This window comes from Pleurodeles waltl, chromosome 1_2, assembly GCF_031143425.1.
Source record: "Pleurodeles waltl isolate 20211129_DDA chromosome 1_2, aPleWal1.hap1.20221129, whole genome shotgun sequence".
In the NCBI taxonomy this organism is placed as follows: domain Eukaryota; kingdom Metazoa; phylum Chordata; class Amphibia; order Caudata; family Salamandridae; genus Pleurodeles; species Pleurodeles waltl.
Genome location: NC_090437.1, coordinates 1,051,020,740 through 1,051,039,961, shown reverse-complemented (window position 1 = coordinate 1,051,039,961; position 19,222 = coordinate 1,051,020,740).

The following is a 19,222-nucleotide window of genomic DNA, read 5'->3' as shown; positions in this document are numbered from 1 at the left end:
TGGGAATATGACCCTGGTGGTAACCGACATCCAAGACCGCCACTTTAACACACCGACCGCCAGGGTGGTAATGTCTGCTGGGGTGTAGACTTCGGTCTCCAGCCCGGCGGCCACCACAATCCCACCCTCTGGATTACGACCCGCCCTACCGCCATGGTTTTCGTGCCAAACTTACTGCCACGAAAACCATGATGGTAGGCACTATCAGTGCCAGGGAATCCCTTCCCTGGCACTGATAGGGGTCCCCCCAACCCCATCACACTCCCCAGAGTCCTCCCCAACCCTCCCCCTCCCTCTCTTGTCCCCTGCACATATATACACCCGCACGCGCACCCATATACACACATGCACACACACATACCCACCACCACCCACGCATGCACACATACATACCCACACACAGCAACACACACTAACATACCTTGTCACACACATGCATTCACAACACACAACACTCACAATCACTCATTCACGCATGCATCCAACGCAACTCACACCTGCATGCACGCATACCAAAACATACACACACACACTACACACAACACCCCCCCACACCCTCTCCTGTCGGAGAACCCAACTTATCTGCTTGCAGGGGGTCCTCCGGCTGGAGACGGTCCACGGCACTGCTGCCAGCAGCAGCGTCCGCCAGCAAAACACCGCCACGCCATATCATTGGTCATGATATGGTCGGCGGTGCTTTGCTTGTATGGCGGTGCTGCTGTCAGCAGCGCCGACTTACCGCCATCCGCCGCCTTGACCCTCGGCGGTGTTCGACCAGCATTCTGGCTGTATACCATATAGTGAAATGGCCTTCAATCACTTGGGAGTCATAACTTAGGGCCAGTGCCATAGATGGCTGCATGGGTAGCATGCTGTTCCATGTTAGTTAATTTCAGATGGAGGCCCAAAGAGGTTGGATTATTGGACATGACCAGAGAGTTTGAGGCGAATCTCCTGCAGGACTGCCACTCCTCTAACAGTTTGGTAGTGCACCCAGGTTTGCATTGAGCAATCTTTGAGGTGACCATTTCCAGTCATGTAATGTTTTGGACAAACTGATTTTCAGCCTGGCGTCTTGTATGCTTTTCACATAATTTGGCATTAACATTGTGTGCATGATTCAATCAGAATCCAATCAAGGATCTCCAGGTCTTTGGTGAGTAATACACAATTTGTGATAATTTATGTGATGCAAAGTAAAGCTCTACATTCTGTAGTCTTAGGCCTTCAGATGTTGTCACCATATGAAGTTTAGCTATGGTGAAGACGTAGGTAAACCTAAGGACTACCACCATCTTAACTTTCTAGACCAGTCCTCAGAGGCATTAGTGTAGTGCTTTCCAGTGCTGTTCGGTCAGAAACACTATGTTGTGTGTAAGTCTACAAGAGAGCTTTCTACTTACTAAAATACCCAGGTATTTCAGTGCATGGGGGAGGCACATGAATGGGAAATCCTTGATGTAGCCATTTGTGGTTGTAGCAGTCCTGGCCAGTGCTTCAGATTTTGACCAGATCATTTTATAGCCACAGAAGACAGAAAAGTTAGTGATGATATCAATATGCAGGGGTATTAGCCCTATTGGTAAGGAGAAGGTGAGAAAAATGTCATAGGTATCCAACATGATCTTCAATTCTCCTACTGCAGTTGATAGTCTTTTGGCATGTGATGATGCCAGATCACTATTGCTAACTGATTCAGTGCCAGCACACCAACCCTTTTTCACAGTTGAATGGCACACTTTGTCTAAATACTTGGTTGATAAAAGTTAACTGCTACTTCTACACAAATAACAGATAACAGTACTTAAAAATATCCAGTCCTGGACCTACACTCTTCATATGAAAAATAAACAAATAAAAACAGAACTCCTCCTCATTGCAGTCATCAACTGCACAATACAAACCTGGTTCAAATATTAACCTATTCATATCACAATTGAAACTACTAATGACTGCAAAATCCCTGGGCTTCATCCTGGACAAACACATTAAATTCCCATGCTATTGCCACAGGAGTTCAAATCCAACACAGAATTCTAAGAGGAATTAAATAACTCACCCCAGAAAAGACCTTCAAACATGTTTTGTTGTGTAGCCATTTTAGTTATAGCTCCATGCACATTATTTTAGCACACTAGGCCTCCCGCTCTGCACTTTAAACTAGATATATTTTATTCAGCTTTGTTTATTATTTTAACAATAGCCACATTTGCGGTCTTGTTTTATTTCTCTCTATGTAGCTGTTCTTTGCTTAGGCCAGCACTGTGTTCTTAAACAAGCACTCTGTGCTTCTCCTATGACTACATTAAGATAGGTTGCCTGTAAACTTGGTAAACACACACATCCTTACATAGGGAAACTTTTTCAGAACATCAGTTGTTTTAATATAAAAACACTTCCCTGTCTCTTACACATTAGAGGGAGATTCCAGCCAGAGGACCACGATTGTATGCTGATTGCTGAACGCTTCCCTACAGCTGTTTATGCAGACTTCAGGGCTTTGCTAAGGCATGGGGATGATGTCTTCCCAGAGGTACCTGAAGGGCAGAACTAGAGCTTAACATGCTGTGCTCTAATATAGCCTAGGTAGGAATTAGTCTCTTGAATCTAGTGACAATATGATAGAGTTACTTCTATGCTTTACTCTCCTTGTCACAATTGTAATCTTGTCAAGCTTTATCGTCTTGGTTATTGCAGTACATGCTTTATTGTCTAAAATGCAGTCGCTTCATTAAAACCTTATTGAAACATATACTGCCCCAGCTTGTCATTGTATATGTGAGACTCATGTAACTGAGAGAAACAGATGAGAACTGAGTAACTACGATTTCCTTGAGGAGTCAATAGTGTCATGCGCTCGGCTGCCCAATCATGCCTGCTTTTGGGTAGAGATGAGGCACTACTAGCTAGCTGGAGCAAAACCCAGATTAGGGCAACAGGTGTCACCTGTAGTGGGTTAAGACTCAGTCTCCCACATCGGAAGCAATCCTGCCACTCAAATCCAGTAGTCTCATTAGAATAATGAGAGCCTACGTGACATGGCACTGCCAACATTTGGCTTGGCTCTAATTTTTGGGACCTCCTGAGTATTGCTGTCTCACTACATATAAAGACACCTCAGTACTATATACGGAGATGTCCATGGAATTGAGGATTTCCTCCTCAGCTAAGTAGGGAACACCTATCTAACACTGGAGGTTGTTCAAGCTTGAACTCTAAAAGGATAATTCCCGTTCGGTGTGCTTATCTCTGAACAAACTTACCATTCATTATGGCAAATCCACAACAGGTAGCAATTGCAGCCAATATGAGACCACCCCTTACTGCACATTTATTTACACATGGTCTAACGGCCCAGGGGGGTTCAGTCACATTTGTTGTTGATGTGCATACAGCTTCTAGAACAGAACCTTTTTCTTTTTGGGTCCCATTTCCAGCAGTTGATGGGAACACAAATACATTTCATCACTATGCCCCTGCAAACATACCTGCACAATACAGAGCATATGCATATTTAGAAATATCTCTATCTTATCAAGAACATAATAATTGGCTTGATGGCACCCTACCTCACACAATCTTACACGTTAGGTTAGGTCCTCTAAGTAATGAAGGTCGTACCTGACCTTTATTAGCCACTTATACAACTCCCCCTGCTGCAGCGAATCTAGCAGTAGTTGAAGTCCGTCGCTTATATGCTGATCTGACAGCAATATACAGACAATTAGTACAGTTTGTAATGCAAACATTGAATACAAACCCAGCATGTACTGCACCAGCGCAACCACATGCAGTAACACTAGGCATTAACCCTGCAACTGTACATTCCATCATGGGTAAAGTACCAGCCAACCGAGAAGAAATTACGTTTTGGTTAGCTCAAAAAATAAATGCACTGGAAGCAGTATTTCCCCATACAGGACCTCAGAATAAACATAGAATATTAACAATGTGCTTGCCATTTGGGATGGATCCCACAATAGATAACTATAATACATGGGGCACGGTACTTGTCACGCTGTATACAACTGCACACAGTACAACAACACTTGCCAGTTGACCGGAAGTGTTGAAACAAATTCAAGATGCATACCGGGCTGCTCCGCCCCTGGACTTGGGGATGCAATTAATGGCCAACTTTGCCACGGTATCCTCAATTATATTAAGTAACCTTAAAGGGGAAGCGATCACAATAGTGGTGCGCAAGCAGCTCTGGGACGTTCCTCCACAGGATCAAGAACCCGAGCTGCCAACGATTATTGCAGAGACCTACTCTAGCATCGATCCAGATAGTCTGTGGCCCAGACCAACAGAACGACAATTTCAAGGTAAATCTAATACAAATTCTACCAAGCAAGCTCCTGAGGGTACTAAGAAATGCTGGGATAAAAAACATCAAACTCCTAAAAAAGAATGGAGAGAATCTCTGCACATGGAGACCTCACAAAATAGATATAATATCAGAAATAGCGATAATAAAAAAATGCCTGACAGATATCGATATACTGATACACGCCAATCTTGTTCCTTTCAGGACTCATCAGAAAAACACAGTGAGAGAGGTGGGCAGTCAGAGCAAAGGACTGAGTACGTGAAACTAAGACAGGAATTGCAATGCTCAACAGAACTATCTATTAAAAAGGAAGAGAAACTTCCCCAACAAAAACCACAATTCAAAAAGAAAAAGGAGGCAGCAGTTGCAATTCGATATGCCACTCAAGAAGAGGGCTCTCTTGAAGAGCAAGGAGTAGGTACTAGTTCTACTAGACAGCGCTGCAGAGGTCACAATAGTTCACCTGAATCTTCTAGAGCATCTGGAGGTAAAAACAACTGATGACTTCCTACAAGTAGAAACTGCAGACATGCGTGTCTCCACGCCTGATAGGTGTACAAAGTAAAGTTACAGCTAGAAGGAGACATTGAGTGCACAATAGCCGCAATCTTCTGGGACTGCGTAGTAAACATATATGATATTTTGCTGGCCGAAAAGGATTGGCCACCTGAATTTGTCCATACTTGCCTATATGGGGAAGATGTTATTAAACCTTCTTTCTCGCCCCTTGTTCTCGAGGAGCTCGCAGAATCCTACTCCATCGATTGGGCATTGGCGCAGGCACCCGAGTTATATAGCAACTACGTAGGATGGGACTAACATTCCACCACCACATAATTCCTATTAAAAATCAACTCCAACCTCAACCCCAATATCCAATAAAACATGATGCTAACGCACGCGTGAGGGAAATCCTCACACAATTGGAGTACCAGGGTGTAATATAACCCTGTGTCTCACCTATGAATAATCCATTATTCCCCGTGGCTAAACTGGACCATTCATACAGAATAGTCTTGGACTACTGACACTTAAACAGTCCTACATGCACATACTCTATACAAAGTGCAACATAGCGCAGCACTCATGAACAACATAGTGCGTAAAAAATAAAAAACAACACCGGATATTTCCAACAGTTTCTTCTGCCAATATATAGCACCTGAGAGTAGAGATTTAACAAGTTTCAGCACACTAGGCTGCCAAAAAAAAATCTTTTGTTTTCCCCAGGGGTACAAGAACAGTCCAGGACTGTTCGCGGCTCGTGTGACTTCAGTATTGCACGACATAGACCATGAAGTCCTATGTAGGTGATATCTATCTCATGGATGATTAACTACTGCAGAATTTAAGTAGGGTAGCCCGCATTGCCGAGTTTGGCTTCAAATTCAATTTGAAAAAAACCCACAAAAATAGCCTTCCTTAGCTTTCTGAGCTATCAAGTGAAGGAAAGAGCCTAGCACCACAATTCTTGGAAAAATTTGTGCAGTTACAACCTCCAAATACCATTAAAAAACTCCAATCTATCTTGAGTTTCCTAAATTTTGGCGGAACTTACATTCCTGATTATGCATCATGCATAAAACCTTTATATGATTTAATACGTCCTGACTTTTCAAGTACATTTTGGACAGTCGAACATACATGCATACTCAGAGCTTTGCAAACCGACATGCTTGCGGCACAACATTTACACACAAGGGAGAACAAAGCACATTTGGTCATGAGAGTAAATCCTGGTGCCGTTGGTTTCACCTATGTAACTTCCAATGAGGGTGAAATAGTCCCAATAGCATACAAATCACATTTCTACTCAGCAGCAGAACAACGCTTTCCTCCCACTGAGAAAATTCTCACTGCTGTTCAGATGGCTGTCATCAAAGAAAGACCACTAGCTCAAGGCAAACACATTATTGTTGTTTCTCCATTCCCAGTCCTTGAGGCTGTTACCAAAGCCAGCATTCCTAACGCTAAAGCATTACATCCACATTGGATTCAATGGGCAGCGTCTTTGACAGCCACTGATGTAGACTACATTTTTGACCCAAAAATACAAACTCAAGAATGTTTGCAATTTGAACTAGGATACCCATTTCCAGCAAACACACTGCCTATTGATCAGTATGAAAGAGTCATGTACATCGATGGTTCAGCGCAGCCTGCAATTGCCACAAAACATCAATATTCCACTACTTGCGCAGTCGTAAACGGCTACATAGAGGATAAAAAATGTTGTCCCCAGCATACGTTCACGCTAACCCTAGGACTCTGCTGATGGCACTGGAACATACGGATCGTACACAGTTAACACTGATTGTTTATGATTCGTACTACTGTGTCCAGTCTTTCAATGAATACCTGCATTACTGGTGCCAAAATGGGTTCAGAGATTCCAAAGGCAACACCATTAAACACAGACTTCTGTGGGGGAAAGTAGCAGATCTGAAAGAAACGCTACCAAATGTCCATATTGTACATACACTTGGACACCAGCGTGTTGGAATATGCATTGCTGGAAATACACTGGCTGACAAAGCTGCAACTTCAGCAGTAGCTACAGCCACTGTTGCTGCAGTAACCCGCTCAAGAGCCAAACCAGACAATGACATAAGGGCTGCTGTGAACGCTATGGCTGAAGGCATGCCCTATCCAAAAGCATTTCCTGCTAAATATTCCTACCGAATGGGAGGCTGCCTAGATGCTGAGGTAAAAATACCAGGCGTAGGGGTTCAGGTAATTCCCAACAAAGACATAAGATCAGAGTTGAAAGCAGAGCATGAGGGGGTAGCATCTGCTCACACTGGTGTGGCAGCTACAAAATCATTCTTGCAAGCACGTTATTGGTGGGCAGGTCTATACAAGCAAGCCAAGCAGTATTTCCTTTGTGGTGACATCTACCAACAAATTAAGATTTCCACTGCTAAACGCCCACCGCAGACACCCCTCCTAATTTCCAACAAACCATTAAAATGTGTGTACTTGGACCATTGTGGTCCCCTAACACTGGATAGTGCATACAAATACATGTTAGTCGCTGTGGACTCCTGCTCCAGATTTCTATGGGTGTGTCCACAATGCTCAGCTGACGCTCATACTGTTATTAAAGATTTGCGGTCTTTATCTGTACATATGCAGTTGCATCTCCCCACTCAGACCAGGGCCCTGTTGCACCTCAAGGGCTTTCAGGGACACCATGGCTTTGTTAGGGGTCCAACTCCATTACTTGTCTTGATCTCATACCAATGCAAATAGTGTTGTGGAGTGACTAAACCGTGATTTAAAGCAGTCCTTAACATCCAGAGTCTTAGGTATGGGTCGTAGTTGGCTTAACCACCTGTAGGGAGTCCAGAGAGCACTTAAAAATCTGCCTAGAAGGTCCCGGGGGGGTTGTACTTCATATGAGTGCCTGTTCGGAACTCAAATGTATGTTCCAGATCTTGATGGTCCTGGCGTGGAGGTGGCAGAAACACTCTTTGACACAAATGAACATGTCACTATTTTACAGGAATTATGACAGTTCCGTTACGACTATGCTTCTGCCAGTGCTTTCTCCACAGGGATTAAGGATGTACCAGTAAAACCTTTCAGCAGGATTCCTGAAGTTGGGGATTTGGTACGTGAAAAAGTCGCTGTGAAAAAGGAGTTCGGTCCTTATCGTGCACTGGTCCCAGTCTTGGGGATACACTGTACCAGATCTGTCATTCTACCACCGATGGCTGGTGGTAAAGAAAACCGGTTTGTATCTATCGATAATGTCAAGTTACACCATGTGGCCGAATCTGCACAGCAGACCCAGAGGAACAGCCAGTAGTTCCCGAATCTGTCTCACTACTGGGCAAGATGTCCCTCTACAAGTTGTGAGCAACACTGACACCTCTCTGAGCTTGGGGAGAGTAGAAAATGATCTTGCATTGGTTCCACTGACATCTGTTTCAACAAACAATACAGACATAATTGATCTATTTGACACAACTTCAACACAGATGGATGGCGTCATTTATTCTGAACCACCGCAGGAAACACCCACCGATTCTCCACCTACAAACACGGCTCCAGCTTTTGCACGAACTGCTTCTGGATACTTTGCCGACATCAATGACACCGTTTTGGACTCATTCGCCTCTTCTACATCTGAACTGTCAAAAACATGTTAGCGCAAGGGACGTATTTTCAACATTTAACTTAATGCAACAACAACTAATGGCTAAAAAAGAAGCGACTTATATCATATTAAACATTGAACAGTTAGAAAAGTTGCCTTTTACTGTGGCTGAAATACCATCTGCTGAATGGTTAATACACGGGGTCAGTAATCTGCCTATTTCAACACTCAAATTCACGTCCTGTTTAAAACACATTCCAGTGGGCAGATATGAAAGGCTTGGAGATAGTTACATCTATGAGGCGTGGGAGCTGCCCTTCTCGTACAAATGTCTCAGTGGCATGAAAGAGGTCTTTCTTGATGGTAGTGAATGCAAGACTTCTGTCAGCCATTCAATGGTTTCTGAAAAGCTGTCCTTGCACGGGGAGTGCAACGCTTCGGCAGCGAACTTGGCTTGTCATCTGAAGGGAGTTCCAATCCCCTTGATTAGACCTGCGTTCCAGGTGCTTTTAAATGGCAGCTATATTCTCCTCAGTAGTGAAGACTGTTGTGGGATGCAAGCCGGAATAGTTATATTGTTTCGGTGTCTAAGATTGTTACATGCTGCATGTTAGAAATGGGGTCTTTGGTTGGCAGTCAGGTTACCCCTGTCCAAGCAAGGACCCTCACTCTAGTCAGGGTAAGTCACACACAATCTAAATTATCCTGTGCCCACCCTCTGGTAGCTTGGCACTGAGCAGTCAGGCTTATCTAGGAAGGCAATGTGTAAAGTATGTGTGCAATAAATTATACAATAACACCATATAGCACCACAAAAATACACCACAAATATACAATATTTATCTGGATAAATGCAGATCAAAACGATCAAAGATGCAATAAGTAAATGTACAGATATTACTGAAAAGTGATATAAAGGTGGTCATTCCAACCTCAGCGGTCTTTTAAGAAGACCGCTGAGGGACCGCTGTGCGGAAGACCACCAGTAGTGGCGGTTTGCCGCTCGGCGTAATATGACCGTTGGCTGCCCTCCGTCGTTTTTCTGACGGAGAGCCGCCAACAGCCATACCTGCGGGCGGCGGGGAAGTGGAGGTTGCTCCACCTCCACGCCACGCCAACAGAACACCGCCGAGCTAATCACATCCTGTGATTCTGCGCGGCAGTGTTCTGTTGGCGGTGTGCTGGTGGCGGAGCTGCCCCCATGGCTCCCGTCCCCTCCCGGAGGATCGACGGAACAGGTAAGTCAATCGTCCGTTAGGGGAGGGGGGTGAGGTCCGTTGTGTGTTGTGTGGGTGCATGGGGGTGTGCGTCTGTGTATGTAGGGGGGGTGTGAGTGCGTGTATGTGTGTTGGTGGTGCCTGCGTGAGTGTCGGGTGTGTCAGTGTAAGGTAATGTCGGGTGGGGAGGGGGGCCCTGCCACCTTTGGGGGGTGGCAGGGTTGGTGGGGGGGTAGGGGAGGGAGTTGGGGTGGGGGTGGGGCGGTGGGTGAGACCCCTATCAGTGCCAGGGAAGGAATTCCCTGGCACTGATAGTGCTTACCGCCATGGATTTCATGGCGGTTCCTACCGCTGAAAATCCACGGCGGTAAGCCGGGTCACAATACCGGCGGCGGTATTGTCACGGCCGCCGGGCTGGAGACCCAGGTCTCCAGCCCAGCGGTCGTCTCCGCCCTGGCGGGCGGAACGGGGAAGCGGCGGATGACCATGGCAGTAACCGCTATGGTCATAATACAAAAAAAAAGACCGCCAGCCTGTTGGAGGTCTTACCGCTGCTTTAACACCGTCCGCCAGGGTTGTAATGACCCCCAAAGTGTCTTAAGACTTTTTAAAGCAAAGTCTCTTTCAAGCACAAAGTACCTGGTTCGCATGAAAAATCCCCGCAAAGGGCCACAGAGGAGTAGAAGCGTGGAAACAAAGGGATGTGTGTCAATTTCTAGGGCCGCCCACGGCGATATGTTGTATAATTTCCACGCAGGGACGGCTGTTCGTCGATTTCCAAAGCTCGGTCATGGATCTTCTTCGGGTTGTGGGGTTTTCAGGTGCCCCGGGGATGGTGCGTGGATTTCCTGCGTTGGCAGGACGAAGTCACAGGAGGTGCGTCAATCCGGTGAGTGTTGCATCGAATTTTCTACCACACAGCAGGTGCTGCATCGATTCCGCTCTGGAAGTCGGGCTGTGTCGTTCCGGCTCGGCTATGCGTATATCCAGTGGGCCATGCACGGAATTTCCAGTCGCTACACTGGTGCTGCGTTGATCTTCTCATTGCAAGTCAGACTGCGTTGTTCCGGTTCGGCGTGCAGTGAAATTTTCATCGCAGTGCAGGCTGTGCATAATTTCTGGCAGACTGTGCGTCAAATTTCGCCTCACAAGGAGTCTTACTTGAAGAGATGAAGTCTTTTTGGTCCTGAGACTTCAGGGAACAGGAGGCAAGCTCTATTCAAGCCCTTGGAGAGCACTTCTTCACCATAACCAGAAAGCAGCAAGGCAGCAGGGCAACAGCATGGTAGCAGTCATTCACAAAAGCAGTCAGGTGATTCCTTTGCAGGATGTAGGTTCTGGTTACAAGTCTCTTCTCCAGGAAGTGTCTGAGTTGGAAGGAGCAGAGGCCTGTTTATATACCCAAATGTGCCTTTGAAGTAAGGGAGACTTCAAAGAGTGGCTTAGAAGTGCACCAGGTCCCCTTCAGTTCAATCCTGTCTGCCAGGGTCCCAGTAGGGGGTGTGGCAGTCCTTTGTGTGAGAGCAGGCTCTCCACCCTCCCAGCCAACTAAACCCAGCCAGACGTGGGCTGTAAGGCACAGAAAGATTTAAATGCAGAGAAATGCTCAATTTCTAAAAGTGGCATTTCTAAAATAGTAATATTAAATCCAACTTCCCCAGGCAGTAGGATTTTATATCACCATTCTGGCCATACTAAATATGACCTTCCTACTCCTTTCAAATCAGCACTTACCACTCAAACAATGTATGAGGGCAGCCCCAATGTTAGCCTATGAAGGGAGCAGGCCTGACAGCAGTGTAAAAATGAATTTAGGAGTTTTACACTACCAGGACATGTAAACTACATAGGTACATGTCCTGCCTTTTGCCTACATCCTGCCCTATGGGTTACCTACGGCATACCTTACGAATGTCTTTTATGTAGAAAAAGGGGAGTTTTAGGCTTGGCAAGTACTTTTAAATGCCAAGTCGAATTGGCAGTGAAACTGCACACACAGGACTTGCAATGGCAGGCCTGAGACAAGGTTAAGAGGCTACTAAAGTGGGTGGCACAATCAGTGCTGCAGGCCCACTAGTAGCATTTAATCTATAGGCCCTGGGCACATATAGTGCACTCTCCTAGGGACTTATAAGTACATTAAATAGTCCAATTGGGTATGATCCAATGTTACCATGTTTAAAGGGAGAGAGCATATGCACTTTAGCACTGGTTAGCAGTGGTAAAGTGAGCAGAGTTTAAAAACTAGCAAAAACAGTGTTAAAAAAGTGGAGGGAGGCAGGCAAAAGTTAAGGGTGACCACCCTAAGGCTGTCAGGTCTAACACTGCGAGAATGTACTTTTTCATGCCACTAGACAAAAAGAAGTAGCTGATATCTGGCCACATATTGCTACTTCAAATGTGAAATTTGACACATTGAGCAGACTCAAGGCTTAATTGTTCCAAAAACATGTGGCACTCACATCTGCACATGAGACCGATGCACTTCAGGTGGCAAGGTCATCAGCTGGGATACAGTCCCTTTTAAGTACAAACTTTTCGAGACAATTTGGTGAACTCGTGGAATGGATATTTAATGCATCCAGTACTACTGGAATCGTAACATTTTTTAAGGCTGTTGGTTCTGGTTTCGTTCACACCTCCGCCTCTATATTCGGTTTAATACCATCATCCATCCACTCAATATTCTCCAGTATTTTCCGGGGGATTTCCAATAACTTTGGCTATAATAGGTGGCATTTTGCTATTGCTACTTTTTCTGTGCAATGGCTGTCCCGCCGCAACAAGAAGGAATGAAAGCGCTCCCACCATCGCAGCTGTGTCATGAACGCATGATGCAGTACTTTGGAGCAACACTCCTGGAGGAATTGGAGTGTGACTGGTCTCTGTCATTCAGACCAGTTTTGCATTGTGTGCAGCCCGTGTTTCAGTGCCTCTGGTGCTCATTCCAACATGCACTGAAAGCTTGTCTTTCTACGCAGCACTTGGTTTCATAGGATGCTGATCTGTTGATGTTCTCGCTGAGGGTTCAACACCAGACACGCACATTGAGGGTGAGTTTGGTACGGGAAGCTGCTTATGAGCTGCCCTTCCTGGAGGATGCGGCTCTGAACTCAGACTGGGCACGTCACAGAATGCTGCTGCCTTGGCTGAAGCTCAGGCTATGGAACAAAATGCTCCTTGGTCCTTCTTGGTGATGCATTTCCAACTTTAACATCTGCCAAAGTGGAAGATTTCCTGTCTTCAATCATCACAGATGCTATTGGCAACTTCCTAAATGACTCTGACTCTTGAAATTCAGCCTTTTTTACGCCACAAGTTAACATTTTTAAATTGTCCTTTTATATATGCTCAATTGTCCTTTTTACCTTGTCATTATTGACATTTATATATATATATCTAAGGTTACGTTTTAGTAGCTTTTATACATAATTAGGCTTTGAACCACCTTCAACCGGCAAGGTGAGGGTGTCTTGTAGCCATTTTAGTTGTAGCTCCATGCACGTTATTTTAGCACACTAGGCCTGCCGCTGTGCACTTTAACCTAGATATATTTTATTTAGCTTTGTTTACTATTTTAACAATAGCCAAATTTGCGGTCTTGTTTTATTTCTCTCTATCTAGCTGTTTTTTGCTTGGGCCAGCACTGTGTTCTTAAACAAGCACTATGTGCTTCTTTCAAGGCTACAGTAAGAGATGTTGCCGGTAAACATGGTAAACATCTTGTCTCTGGTATTCATTCATAGAAACACACACATTCTTATGTAGGGACATTTTCTCAGAACATCAGTTGTTTTATTATAAAAACACTTCCCTTTCCCATACACGTTAGAGGGAGATTCCAGCCAGAGGACCACAATTGTATGCTGATTGCTGAATGCTTTGCTAAAGCTGCTTATGCAGACTTCAGGCTTTTGCTCAGGTATGGGGGATGATGTCTTCCCAGGGGAACCTGAAGGACAGCACTAGAGCTTAACATGCTGTGTTCTAATATATTCTAGGTAGGAAATAGTCTATTGACTCTAGTGACAATATGGTGGCGGTATTTCTACGCTTTACTCTCCTTGTCACAATTTTTATCTTGTCAAGCTTTATCGTCCTGGTTATTGCAGTACATGCGTTATTGTCTAAGATGCAGTCACTTAATTAAAATCTTATTGAAGCATATACTGCCTCTGCTTGTCATTGTATATATGAGACTAATGTAACTTAGAGAAACGGATAAGACCTGAGTAACCAGGCTATTCTGCCGCTCAAATCCAGTAGTCTCATTAAAATAATGAGAGCCTACGCAACAGTTTTCAGGCACTAGTTATTTTCATGAGGAATATAAAAAGTTCTTTTAAGCCTGGATCACCAAATTCCACTTTTCCCTCCTTCCTAAAGTAGCACTCATGCAGCTTCATGATTTGATTTAGGATCAATGAAATTCAACCATATATCTCCAAGCCTGATCTAGTTGAACTGACCCGAGACTGAGGCTGGAAACGTTTTCAAAGAAGAAACAATGTATTGGGCCTTGAACCATTGTATGGGGGAGGAATGTGAGCCACCTTAATCCAAGCAGGGCAGTTTAGGAAGGGATAGAAGGAGGCCCAGTACATGTATTGTTTAGTGATAAGGAAAGCTATGTGAAAAGGGGTCTTTTGATTGCTATGTAGACCTTAGTCTACTTGCTTTAGTCTTAGAAGGAGCTGAGCCTAGAACTGATTAGGTGTGGTAGGAGGCTACTCATAACTTGAGGCCCACCTCTAGATGACACTCAAGCTCCCTCCAGGGGTAGAAAGTTTCTGCCATGCTGCATTTTACTGAGACTTGGGCAACTTGGGATAGGGTGTAGTGAGGCAACCCTTTTGCTGCAAAAGTTAAAAGGTTTGCCCTTGTAAATTGTTTGCCCTTGGCTAGCGGGTGTAGCAGAGTAACCCACGCCCACAGTCTGGTTAGTGAATTGAACACAAGTAGTAGGTTAACTTCCAGTCCTCTGGAAAATTCTGGATCTATGACTGAAGACAAGCAAACTTGACTTCTGTCTGTAACCTGTGTGTTGATAGATGCCTAAAGGAATGGTCTTCATTGCACCTGTCTCCAGGATTATCAATTGTACTCAAGGGTCAGTTGGCTGACCACGTGTCTTATTAAAGGGACATGAAAAGTTAAAAGAGGCCTTTTTGTGGAATGACCAGCTGACCAGTTACAACTGGACCTAATTGGTGGCTGTTATGTGTTGTGGCTCATAGTTGTGGCTCCTAAGGTTTTAGTGGCCTATGGTGTCGCTAAGAGAACCTGCTTCATAAAATCTGGATCGAGAGAACTTATAACACTTTTGGACTTCCAAGATGACCAGCGCTTCAGCGGGGCCTCAAAGCAAAGGTGCCTGATTTTTAGAATTATTTGTCACCTTCATGCTTGCTCTGATGTAAGACTGTGAGTTCCAGAAGACTAAGTCCAAAGGTCTAAATGTTGGCAAGGCAAAGGCACAAAAGTATCTACCCAATGCGAGGTAGTTGATCTGTCCATTTCATCTTCAGCAAGACATCACCCAATAACTATCTGGCTTAATCAGATGACGCCTTCAACATTGCCCCACTAAAAGAGTTCTACTTCCATAAAAATAATAGGTCTGCAGGTAAAAACTCTAACTAGGATGACACACTTTGGGTATGCGACCTCCACCTCATCACAGCTGGCTTAAAGAACAGTGATTTCTAGTCCACACTGTACTTTTTCTTTACTTTTTTTTTTTTATTTGAAACCTCACATCTCTCATTCCCAATAGGATTTTAGATATGTTGGTGCCATTTTTCTTATTAAATTGTTCTTCATTTTTAGAAATGTTTCATTGTCACTGTGCTTTGGTTTGACTTTTTCACTGCTTTAGTGTTTCCAAATACTTTACAGGTAGTCCTAAGTTAAGTCTGTCTTCTCTGTACTATAGTTATCAGAGCGTGACCCAAGGTTTAAATTATTGTGTTTGGGCAGAGATGATGTTTTGGGGGGACTTATTTTCTTAGGAATCCTGCACATCCTTCCCAACTAATAACCAATTTTCTTACAATTCATTCTTGAACAACGCTCCAAAACTTTGGAACTACATTAAACTAGAGATCAGGTTAATACAATTCCAATTATTTATTTAAAATAAAACTGAAACACATACTGTTAGAACAACAATCCTCCTATGAAGACTACAATTTTATCAACTGAGAGAGCTCTAGCTATGTTGTCACCCCTAAACCTAGGACCTGCCAGCTCCCAACCATCTAGTCTACAGAAAACATGGAACTCCAATGCTTATTCCCCCTCTCCATATTCAAACTCACTCATGGCATTACCCATTTCGATTTTCTTTTAGAATCAGTTCTGTATCTTTCCTGCACTTATGTTGTTACCAGATTCTAAACTGTATTAGGTATTACCTACTTTTATTTTACTTAAATTATTTAACACCCCTGAGTCTGGTCTGCACTATGGAAACTTGAAAATAAAAGAATAGGGGTAGCTGCTATTGACTTTGTCAATACCAAATTCTTTAAAAATGCACCAGCAATGGCAAACCCAATCCCAGTTACCAGCAATGTTAATAGTATGGGAATCATTGTGTTTCCATACTTTCAAGATGGCTGCCACATGGTAGTAATCATTGCACATCATGCATTGCAGCAATATGTAGAAAACTGTGGTACATATTTAAGAAAAAGCGCTGCATCAGAGTTGATGCACCACTATTCTTGCTTCCCTCTGCTGGCACCTAATGACAACATGGTTGCACCGCATTTCTAATATGGTGCACCATAGTGGTCATTAACACAATACTGTTAGAAATTGGGTCTCTGGTTGGCAGTCAGTTTGCACTCTGTCCAAGCAGGGATCCTCACTCTAATCAGGGCAATGGAGAAACACACTTAGATAACCCCTGCTTACCTGCTTGGTTGCTTGGCACAAGCAGTCAGGCTTATCTCGAAGGCAATGTGTAAAGTATTTGTACCAACACACACAGTAATACCGTGAAAACACTACAAAATGGATATGACACCAGTTTAGAAAAATAGGTAAGATTTATCTAAATCAAACAAGACCAAAATGACAAAATCCAACATACACAAGTCAAGCTATGAATTTTCAAAAGAATAAGTGGCAGATTTATGGAAAGCGCAGGGTAGGGTGCAATAGCGTCATTTTTCATGACGCTATTGATGTACTATGCAGGAGTAGCGCAAAATTGTTGGCGCTACTCCTGTAGAGTACATAGGGGCCCATTCTAAATAATAGAAGCCCCCCTCTAATGCTCTGCTCTGAGCAGGCATTAAAAGTGCCATAAAAAATGGTGTATGGAAATCTCATAGATTTCCTTGTGCTTTTTTTTCAGCCCCCCTAACGGGGGAATGCCCTCTTTGCATACATTATGCCTGGCACAGGCATAATGTAGCACAGAGGGTTACAGAGAGGCGCAATGCATGCATTGTGCCACTCTGTAAATACGTGAAGAGATTTCGGTCTCGTTGGGCCACTTTAACATAAAAAATAATGAAGCTAATGTGGCGCAACGTGGCGCTAGGGGATCATAAATATACCCCTACGCGTCTTACTCCATTTAAAACAATGGAAATGTTGATTTTACACAAATTACGTGGTTAGCTTAAAAAATAAGACCACCCGGGTGAGCGTGAATTGAAAAACTCAGAGATGCGTAGATTCCTTACTCGCAAGTGAGGCATTGTGTCGTTTCTTCACCGGTTGGGTTGGCAATCCATTGTTTTTCTCTCCCACAAGGAAGCGATGAGTCAACTTCCAGATGTGCACCTTGGATCCACGCAGGCCTGCATTGATTTTTGATGCCCAGTTTTGATATGTGAGAAATCTGGCTGCACGGTGTTGGAAAACCATGCTGTGTGGGGTTTGCATCATTATCAACAGCCGCAAATGGGTGATCCATCATTTCTCCAGACGCTATGCGTCGCTTTCATTCCTTGGTCTGCCAACTTCCCCTCTAAAGGCCACAGGGACTGGATAGGGATCCACGTGGCAGGACAGGAGTCCCAGCAGAGAGCCCAGATGCTGGCAGAGAAAGCCTTTGGTGGCCCTGAGACTTCAAAACAGGAGGCAAGTGCAGTCCAAGCCCTTGGAGATTCTTCACAAGAAGGAATATACCACAAAGTGCGGTCTTAGTCCTCTCTAAGGCAGAAGCAGCAACTGCAGGCCAACCCAGCAAAGCAAAGTCACAGGCACTACTCCTCCTCCAGCTCTTCAGCTGATCTACTTGGCAGAGGTTCCTTTTGAATCCAGAAGTAATCTAAAATCTGGGGTTTTGGGTCCACTAATACCCCTTTCTGCCTTTGAAGTAGGCAAACTTCAAAGGAAAGTCTCTGTTTTTCAAAAGATCCTGCTTTGAAAAGGCCTGGCACCAGTCACACACCCGGGGGTTTTGTCTGCATTGTGTGAGGGCAGGCAGAGCCCATTGAGGTGTAAGTGACCACTCCTCCCTCCACACTATCCCAGGTGGCTCATCAGGATATGCAGGCTACACCCCACCTCCCTTTGTGTCACTGTCTAGAGGGGATTCACAGCTCAACTGTCAGTCTGACCCAAACAGGGAATATGCAAACAGACAGTGTCACATAATGATTTAAGCAGGAAAATGCCCACTTTCAAAAAGTGGCATTTTCAAACAGACAATTTAAAAACCAACGTCACCAAAAGATGCATTTTTAAATTGTGAGTTCAGAGATCCCAAAGTCCACATCTCTATCTTCTCTGAAAGGAAAACTGCACATTAAGGATATTTAAAAGCAGCTCCCATGTTAACCTTTGATAGAGATCGGCCTTGCAACAGTGAAATCCGAATTGGGTAGTATTTCACTGTTAGGACATGTAAAAACACACAAGAACATGTCCTACCTTTAACACACTGCACCATGCTCATGGGTCCACCTAGGGCCTATCTTAGGGGTGCCTTACATGTACAAAAAAATGGAAGGTTTGGGCCTGGCAAGTGGGTACACTTGCCAGGTCGAATTGACAGTTTAAAACGGCACACACAGACACTGCAGTGGCAGGTCTGAGCTATATTTTAGAGGATTACTCATGTGGGTGTCACATTCAGTGTTGCAGGCCCACTAGTGACATTTGATTTACTGGCCCTTAGCACCTCTACTATACTATACTAGCGACTTACTAGTAAATCAAGTATGCCAATCTTGGAAGAGCCAATTACAAATACAATTCACACACAGGGAGCACTTGCACTTTAGCACTGGTCAGCAGTGGTAACGTCTAAAGGGTAACAAAAACAGAGTGCAGCACAGAGCAACAACCTGAGAAGTAGAGACAAAAAGTTCGGGGAGACCATGCCAAGGATGCAAGGTCTAACAAATAGCATCAAAATCTCTGATGCTATTGTGGCGCTTTGCTACAACATTGTCAAAAATGTTGATGTTGGTGAAGCAAAGTGGATGGAGGCCCATAGGTTTCTATGGGTGCATAATTTTAATGCCTGCTCTGAGCAGGCGTTAAAAATGAAAATAAAAATGGTGCAGTGAAATCTTTTACATTTCACCGTGCCATTTTGGTGGG